The sequence below is a fragment of the Vigna angularis genome, chromosome 10 (assembly GCF_016808095.1).
Source record: "Vigna angularis cultivar LongXiaoDou No.4 chromosome 10, ASM1680809v1, whole genome shotgun sequence".
Taxonomy (NCBI): Eukaryota; Viridiplantae; Streptophyta; class Magnoliopsida; order Fabales; family Fabaceae; genus Vigna; species Vigna angularis.
In genome coordinates, this window is record NC_068979.1 from 13,907,074 (window position 1) to 13,916,819 (window position 9,746).

General features: G+C 38.0%; 1 pseudogene; it reads left to right on the forward strand.

Moving 5' to 3' along the window:
• The first annotated feature begins 2,988 nt into the window (after window positions 1–2,988).
• LOC108347792 (uncharacterized) lies at window positions 2,989–5,732 on the forward strand (annotated as a pseudogene).
• The last annotated feature ends 4,014 nt before the right edge of the window (window positions 5,733–9,746 follow it).

Here is a 9,746-nt window from a genome sequence, read left to right on the forward strand (position 1 = left end):
GCAATTATAGCTTGCTTCCCAAGCTTCCTCCATCTGTTTTACAGCATGTGCACATTTAAAATAACTTGCACAATACGTTTAGAAGCTCTCCTTCTTCTATAAATAGAGAGCTTCATCACATGTAAATGTAACTTGATTTGAAGTAAGGAAATGCTGCCAATTTTCAGCTTTTACTCTCAAGTTCAACCTTGTGCATTGTTATCTTGCACCTCCTCTAACTTCTTTCCCCTTTGGAAAGCCTACTGAGCTAGAACTCTACCAAACAGCCACTCTAAAACACCTCCAGCATATTCACAAACACCTTACATGCATCCAGAACTCCACTGAATTCATTCAATCCGCTGCCACTTCTTTGAGTTTTGGAGCTTCTTCTGCATGTCATGGAGTAGCTTCCATCATTTGGCATCCAGAGCCAATCAGTTTCCACGCTGCCACTGCAAGAGCTAAGTTGCTCTTTCATTCATTTCCAGTTTGTCTGTGTTGTGCTGTTCTACTGTCATGCTGTTTTTGATTTTTTTTTTCAATTCTGTTTGGCTTAATTCATACTTGAGCTTGTTGTTTGTGTTCATTCAGTTGTTCCTTAGTGTTTCTTCATCATTTTAATCGGTGCACTTTGTTTGTTTGAGGTCAAATTCAGCTTTAGAAATCAATTTCAGTTTCTGTCAAGTCTTGTGCAAATGTTTTTGCTGTTTTCATGTTGTCAAGTGTTTAAATCTGTTCCAGCTTTATTTCTTCGTTGTTGATTGAGTCGTGTGCATTTGCTAAGCTATATGTTGATCTATAATGCAAAGACAATCATTCAGCTTTGATCATTGGAGCTTATACAGCATTGCACTCTGTTTTGTTTCAAATTCTGCAGCACATTGCGTTGTATCGGGTTTGCATTTTCCGATCTGATTTTTGTCCAGATTTGAAGGTTTTCAAGAGTTGTCCAAGTTTTCCTAGTGATTTCAACTGTGTCTCAAGTGATAGTAAATCCAATCAATCACAGATTTTCAAAATAAGTAGCTGAGTTGATTTAAATCTGGATTTTACTACTGTCACAGAATTTTGTTTCAGTTTTGCACCGTGCTGTAATCTTTGCCATGTCTTAGGTCACTTATTAATCTGCTAGTTGGTAATCAACAACTAGATCTAGTGGATTAGGATCTTTCTTGTGCATTTGATTGAACCAGCCATCATTGAATCTGCTGTTTTCAACATTCTTTGATTAATGCATTTTGAGCAACTGTCACAGTGATTTGGTGAACTAGTGTTTTTCAGTGCAGTGTGACCATTTGAACAAGTTTATTATGTCATTTGAAACTTGTGTCAACTGTGCCTTGGTCCATTTTCATTAAATCTGCAAAATCATAGTTTGACTTCCAATTTTTTTTGCTTGAAACTTGGAACTCAACCAGTCATATTGTGATTCAGTGGATTTTGGCACAATTTGGTTCTTTCTATACATATATTTGGTGCATCAAAGCTCATCTTTACTGTTCATTTGGTCACTTTTAAACCTTTGTGCCAAAACACTTTCTAAACCTTCAAATTTGCCTAAATTGGGAAGTGCACTACTGATTTGCTGTTGCAGTGTGATTCTTTGCTGTCTAAGTGTTTGTACACATCAAAATTGATGAGATAAACTTGTTTGACATATCATTGGAGCCTTTGATACACTGCCATTTGTTTTGCACACTGCTGTTCCAATTTTCCAGCCACATTTTTGGTGCAGTATGCATTTCTTTGCTGTTTTCTATACTTTAAAAGTTTCAATTTGAAATTTGGATTGGCAAAAGCTAGGGGATTCTGTTCCAACCATTTTTGAATCATTATACAAGTGAATTCAAAGCATCACTGCAATCCAGTGTTCACGAATCCAAAACCAGAAAACACCAAAATCTGATGTTCTTTATGGCATTTTGTCAAACAGTTTGGCATTTTCATCAAACACTTTCACTGCACTTGAATTTGCTCTTTGTTTTGAGTTTTTCTTGCTTTTCTAATCTGTTCTAGACCCTATCTTAGGTACCTTTTGTGTGCTAGCCTTTATTCCAACCCAAAGTGTTTAGAAATCTTCTTTTCTTGACTTCCATATCTACTGTCACATTAATTCTGCATTTAAATTGGATGCACCTTGCATTTCATCACTCACGGGTTTTGTGATTTTTGGTGTGCTGGAATATCATTTGGTGGTGGAGTTTTAACATCCAGCTAGGCCTTCTCAAAGGGGTAGCATCTTAAGGAGTGGAGGTCTTGCTAACATTGCTTCAAGTGGACTTCAAGAGCAATTTCCATTCGCTGTCCAGCACTTCCTTGCAGCAGAAAAACACCACTTTACAGTTACATTTCAGCTCATTTATTTAGCTGTTGCTGCCACACTTGGCTTTGTTTAAGTAGTTCTACATTTCATTGTAATTTTGGCTTTCTATCACGGAACCTTTGTAGTAAATTCTTCTTTGCTTTTGAAACTTGGGTTACTTGGGAAAATGCTTATCAAGAAATTCCAAGTACTCCATTAAACATTGTAGTAGTTTAGTTGCGCATCTTAGTGTGGAAGTATGTCAAGTGGCTCCAAGTGTCATTTGCACTTTCACTTAGGGTCGTTTTTCTTTTTCCATTCATTTCATACTTCCTTTCTTTTGCTTGTTGAATATTTGTGTCCTACGTCTCCGTGATAGCTAGGTGCGCTACCATATCGACAAACCTTCGTTTGGTTTATTAGGGGCATAACATCGTTACATTCCAAAAAGGTTTTGAAAGACTTCTATCTAGAAACTTGGGTCAGAAACGTCAGGAGACACTCTGGCTAAGGAAGGACAAGGTTTCTAAGCTTGTTCGTTGTGACTCACCTCTCCTTCCTGGGAGCTATTTGGTTTCTTCACCTTTAGAATCTCTATAGAAGTCATTCACCAAATACAAACAAATCCTCTTTTCCAAAAGTTTTGATTCATACTTGTGCAAGGCTTTCAAATTTTGTGAAAACACTTTCTCTACTTCACAAGCATGAGTCACTCTAGTGTTCAAGGTAACACCAATCATGATCAGGACAACATAGAGTTGAGAGAAGAGCTCAATAGAACCAAGGCTGATTTACATGAACTAAGGAAAATGGTCGTCAATCTTACTCTCATTCAAAGAGGGCATTCACAAGGGGATCACTCTCATAGGCAAAACCATGATCATGATGATCATTCCCAACATAGTGATCACCATAGTTATCACCCTTATGATCACTATCAACGCCCTCCTAGGCGTCATCATAACCATCGAGACCATCTTGTGGAACCTAAACTTGACCTTCCACCCTTCTTTGGACGAGACAATGTAGAAGAATACTTTGAGTGGGAGATGAAGGTCGAACAGATTTTTGAGTGCTACCACATAGATGATAGGAGGCGAGTGACCTTAGCTACTTTGACCTTTCAAGGAGTAGTCCTATATTGGTGGACATCCATCATAAGAGATCAAAAGATGCATGGCGACTACACCATCCAATACTGGAATGAATTTAAAGAAGCCTTACACAGAAGGCATGTCCCAGCCTATTATGCTAGAGAAGTCATGGACAAGCTCCATCGACTTCAGCAAAGAAACTTGAGGGTTGAGGAATATCGGCAAAAGTTAGAATTACTCATGTTAAGAGCTGGGATAAAAGAAGAGGAGCGATTCACCATAGCTAGATTCCAAAGTGGATTAAACTATGAGATTAGAGACAAGGTTGAACTCTTACCTTACTTAGATCTAAATGACTTTGTCCAGCTATGTGTGCGAGTGAAAGAACAAAATAGAAGAAAAGCTTCCACAAATAGATCCTACCCTACTACATCTTCATATAGGAGAGATCTTAAGAGGGAGGGTAGTTTTCCAAGATATGAAGAATCAAAAGAGAGAGAGCGAGAACGAGAGAAAGATAAGATCAAAAGCAAGGATAGAGAGCTAAGAAAAGAAAAAGAGAACTCTACAGGAAAGGAACAACGACCTCCAAGAGAGAAAACTAGAGATCACAAGGGTAGGGAGACTAGATGTTTTAAATGTGGGGCTAGAGGACACTATTCAACTGAGTGTCACTTCAAAAAGTCAACCTATATCCTTGAGCATGAAAATCATAGTGAGGTATCAACCTCCAGTGCGTCTGAGTTGTCCTCTTCTGAAGAGGAACATGAAGCTCCACCCTGTGATGGAGATCTTCTTATGGTTAGGAGACTCCTTGAAGCAAAGCATGTTGGGTTAGAACAATCTCAACGAGAAAACCTATTCCACACACGCTGCAAAGTTTTTGATAAAACGTGTTCTATGATTGTGGATAGTGGTTCTTATTGTAATTGTTGTAGCTTTAGAATGGTGGAAAAGCTAGGCTTAACTCCTACTCCTCATCCTAACCCTTACAAACTTCAATGGATAAAAGAGGATGAAGGAATAGTTGTTAAGGAACAAGTAAGTGTACCAATTTCCATAGGCAAGTATGAAGATCAAATCATTTGTGATATTGTTCCAATGGAAGCTGGTCACATCTTACTTGGGCGACCTTGGCAATATGACAAACAAGCTTTGCATGATGGGGTCACCAACAAGATCACCATCCAACACAAAGGCAAAAATATTATCTTGAGCCCTCTTACACCATCACAAGTACGAGAGGATCAAATAATACTAAAAAAAAATTGGATGGTGAGAAAAAGCTCAAAAATAAAACAGTTTCAAAAGAGAAGAATTTGAGTTTGTTAGAAAGTGCCTCACCCAATGTAGTTGTCCCAACAAAACAATCTAAAAATATTTTTCTTGGACAACCTCACTTTCTTCTCTATTGCAAAGAGGCACTTGTTTCCATAAATCATCCACTTGATTCTCTTCCCAAAGGGTTACAAAAGCTTTTGAAAGAATTTGATGATTTATTTCCTAAAGAGGTTCCAAGTGGTTTACCACCTCTTAGAGGAATTGCACATCAGATTGATTTGATCCCTGAAGCTAGTCTTCCCAATAGGCCAGCTTATAGGACTAACCCTACAGAAACCAAAGAGATAGAGAGGCAAGTCCATGATTTATTGGAAAAAGGGTGGATACAAAAAAGTCTTAGCCCTTGTGCCGTGCCAGTGTTGTTAGTCCCAAAGAAAGATGGTTCTTGGCGAATGTGTACAGATTGTAGGACTATCAACAACATTACAGTCAAGTATAGGCACCTTATTCCTCGGTTGGACGATATGTTAGATGAGTTACATGGAGCAAACATGTTCACCAAGATTGATCTTAAAAGTGGATATCATCAAATAAGAATCAAAGAAGGAGATGAATGGAAAACCGCTTTTAAGACCAAATTTGGCCTCTATGAATGGTTAGTCATGCCCTTTGGCTTAACCAATGCTCCTAGTACATTCATGCGACTAATGAATCATGTCCTTTAGGAATACATCGGCAGCTTTGTTGTAGTCTACTTTGATGACATTCTAATCTATAGCAAAGGTCTTAAAGAACATCTTCACCATGTGAGGAAAGTTTTGATTTTACTTAGACAACATCACTTATTTGCCAACTTTGACAAATGTACCTTTTGTCAAGAGAGTGTCATTTTTCTAGGATTCAAAGTTGGGAAAGAAGGTGTACATGTTGATCCTAGCAAAATCAACGCTATCCAAGAGTGGCCTGTCTTGAAAACAGTGGGAGAAGTAAGAAGTTTTCTAGGTCTAGCAGGTTTCTATAGACGATTTGTAGAAAATTTCTCTACTATTGCTGCTCCCCTCAATGATTTTTAAAGAAAGATGTGTCATTCAAGTGGGATGAAAAGCAAAGTCTAGCCTTTGAGACCTTGAAGCATAAGTTAACACATGCACCCATTCTACATTTACCTGATTTTTCCAAAGCTTTTCAAATCGAATGTGATGCATCTGGGGTAGGAATAGGAGCTGTCCTTATACAAGAAGGTCACCCCATAACTTATTTTAGTGAAAAACTCAAGGGACCTACATTGATCTATCCTACCTATGACAAAGAACTATATGCCCTTATTCGAGCATTGCAAACTTGGGAGCATTACTTGGTGTCTAGAGAATTTATTATCAATACTAACCATGAATCTCTCAAGTATATTAAAGGGAAAGGAAAGCTGAACAAAAGACATGCCAAGTGGATAGAATATCTCGAGCAGTTTCAATATGTCATCAAACATAAAAAGGGGAGTACTAATGTTGTTGCGGATGCTCTATCTAGACGTCATGCATTATTAGTTACTTTAGGATCACAAATACTAGGTTTTGATGACATTAAGCAACTTTATGAAACTGATCCTACATTTGCATCCACTTATGCATCTTGTCTTAAGAAGCCATTCGACGGATTCTATATTTCTGAGGGGTATCTTTTTAAAAAAGGAAAACTATGCATACCCCAAGGATCCATTCGAAAGCTTCTTATCAAGGAAAGTCATGGAGGAGGACTCATGGGCCATCATGGAGATGATAAAACTCTTCATACTTTAAAAAGCAAATTTTATTGGCCACACATGAGAATAGATGTCGAAAAGCATTGTTCTAGTTGCATAGCTTGTTTACAAGCTAAATCTAAAGTCATGCCTCATGGACTCTATCTTCCTCTTCCAATAGCTAGCACCCCTTGTGAGGACATTAGTATGGACTTTGTCCTAGGTCTACCGAGAACTCAAAAGGGTTTGATTCAATCTTTGTGGTGGTTGATAGATTTAGTAAAATGGCTCATTTCATACCTTGCCACAAAGTAGATGATGCTAGCTATATAGCAATACTTTTCTTTAAAGAAGTAGTCAAATTACATGGCTTACCCAAAACTATAGTTTCTGATAGAGATGTTAAGTTCCTTAGCTACTTTTGGAAAACACTTTGGGCCAAGCTAGGAACTAAACTACTATTTTCTACTACATGTCACCCACAAACTGATGGGCAAACAGAAGTAGTAAATAGATCTCTATCCATTCTATTAAGGGTAATGTTAAAGGGCAATATTAAAAATTGGGATGATCATCTACCTCATATAGAGTTTGCTTATAATAGAGTAGTTCACAAGACTACTAAACTTTCTCCTTTTGAGGTTGTTTATGGTTTTAACCCTATCACACCTCTTGATTTACTTCCTCTTCCAGATTCATCTTCTTTTCTTCATAAAGAAGGTATTTCTAAAGCGAAATTTATCAAAAAGTTACATGAAAAGGTTAAAACCCATATTGAAAAACAAACTCAAAAATATTCTGACTACAACAACAAAGGGAGAAAACAAGTAATCCTTAAAGAGGGAGACTTAGTTTGGCTTCACTTGAGAAAGGAAAGATTTCCTTCTCAATGTAAATCCAAATTAAGCCCAAGAGGTGATGGTCCTTTCAAAGTGGTCAAGAAAATAAATGATAATGCATATCAATTAGACCTTCCTTAAAGTTATGGCGTCAGTCCTACTTTTAACATTTGTGATTTAATTCCTTTCACAGGAGATGCCCAACAGGATTCCCAAGATCTGAGGACAGATCTTTTTCAAGAGGGAGGGACTGATGGAGGACCATCTAAGCTTAACATAGGACCTTTAACAAGAGCCATGTCCAAGAGAATCCAAGAGGAAGAGGGAGCACTCACTATCTTACTCTTATGGAGTATTACTTACTAAGTTCTCTTTCTCTTTGCTAAATACTTTTACATTGCTTTTGTAGAATATTAATAAAAGGGAGGAACCATGTCTATGCAACTTAAAAAGGCTGCCACGTAAGAAAACCAAAGAAGCACAAATGGATGGTTGGTGCCCACGGCCTTTGCACTACGTTCAATGCCAAAGACAACAACTCCATCTTCTTCAATTGCTTTGCTGAGTTGGCAATTATAGCTTGCTTCCCAAGCTTCCTCCGTCTGTTTTACAGCATGTGCACATTTAAAATAACTTGCACAATACGTTTAGAAGCTCTCCTTCTTCTATAAATAGAGAGCTTCATCACTTGTAAATGTAACTTGATTTGAAGTAAGGAAATGCTGCCAATTTTCAGCTTTTACTCTCAAGTTCAACCTTGTGCATTGTTATCTTGCACCTCCTCTAGCTTATTTCCCCTTTGGAAAGCCTACTGAGCTAGAACTCTACCAAACAACCACTCTAAAACACCTCCAGCATATTCACAAACACCTTACATGCATCCAGAACTCCACTGAATTCATTCAATCCGCTGCCACTTCTCTGAGTTTTGGAGCTTCTTCTGCATGTCATGGAGTAGCTTCCATCAGTAAGTGTGCCATTCTTTCACACATCGCATTGGCCAATTGGACAAATGTCTTAACTCTTGAACCATGGGAGTTAATTCCTGATTAAAAACCTACAAACATACCAAAAAAATTCTGAAAGCAAGAGTTAAATTAACCTTGCTCAAGACATAGGAAAAAGTATAAACATGATTTCTAAACCATTGGGGAAACTGTGAGTGTATTCTAGCAGAAGCATTTCCTTCTACGACTTGATTAGCCACAAGAAATGAGCTGGTACAAATGAAATAAATTAGTGTATAACAATTTAACCCTTGCAAAGGTAAGAGTTGGATACAATTGGTCAAGACATGGACATGAGCAGAGTTGAATTTAGCATCATTTAACCAATGAGTGAATTCTTTCCCTGCGTGACGGCCTGATTGTCGAAATATTGATAATGCACCTTGACGTGGTTCAGCTTGCCATTGCATTTCATTTCTAACATTAGTGGGGGACAACATAAAGTTTTTGAAATAATGTGAACAAAAATACGTTGTCTCTCGGTGCAAGTAAGCTGCTCAAATTGAGCCTTCTACTCTAGCTTTATTTATAACTGAACTTTTAGATTCTTCCATAAACCTTTCAAAGCGATGCATCCACCTGTACTGCACAAGTCCCCCAAGCCAAGCTTCATATGCAAGATGAATTGGGAGATGCTCCATTGAATCAAACAATGCAAGAGGAAATATTCTTTCTAATTTGCAGAGAATAATAGGGATATTTTCTTCAATCTTTCAAGACAATTTTCCTTTAGTGTCGTACAAAACAAATCTTTAAAGAAGTTATTGATTTCTATGAGTGGATTTAACACGTGCATTGGTAAACAACTAAACGCCAGCGGGATGAAAGTCTCCACGAATACATGACAATCATGACTCTTGAACCCTTGAATAGTATCTGTTACTATGGGCTCATAGCCGACCGAACGGTAAAAGTGCAGAAGAGTCGTCCGACCGATGATACCTCTCAGGTCAATGAACCGATCGGTATTATCAGCCCGACCGATGATACCTCTCAAGTCAATGAACCGATCGGTAAAATCAGCCCGACCGATAATACCTCTCACGACCGATGATACCTCTCAGGTCAATGAACCGATCGGTAAAATCAGCCCGACCGATGATACCTCTCAGGTCAGTGAACCAATCGGTTAAATCAGCCGTTAAGGTAATTAATAGTAATAATTGTCGGGGTTAATGAAAATAATTGTCATTTATTGACAATTAATATTGTCATTCATTGGTGGTTAATGAGTCAAACTTAACGGTAAGGTCATTATAATTTAGGTTTAATAGGTTCGGAAGTCCCTATATTTGCGGGTTAGTTTCAATTGGGTCCTCTAATTTTGAAAGTGATCAATTGAATCCTTGTTTTGGTAAAATTGAATCAATAATGTCCTTGCCGTTAATCTTAGTAAACGGTGTTAACTTTTTAGCGAGGTGGCATGCTGAGGTGGCTTTTAATTAGCACGTGGCACGTTGTGCGGAAACCTTCTCCCCTTCCCCTTCCCCTTCCCCTTCCTCT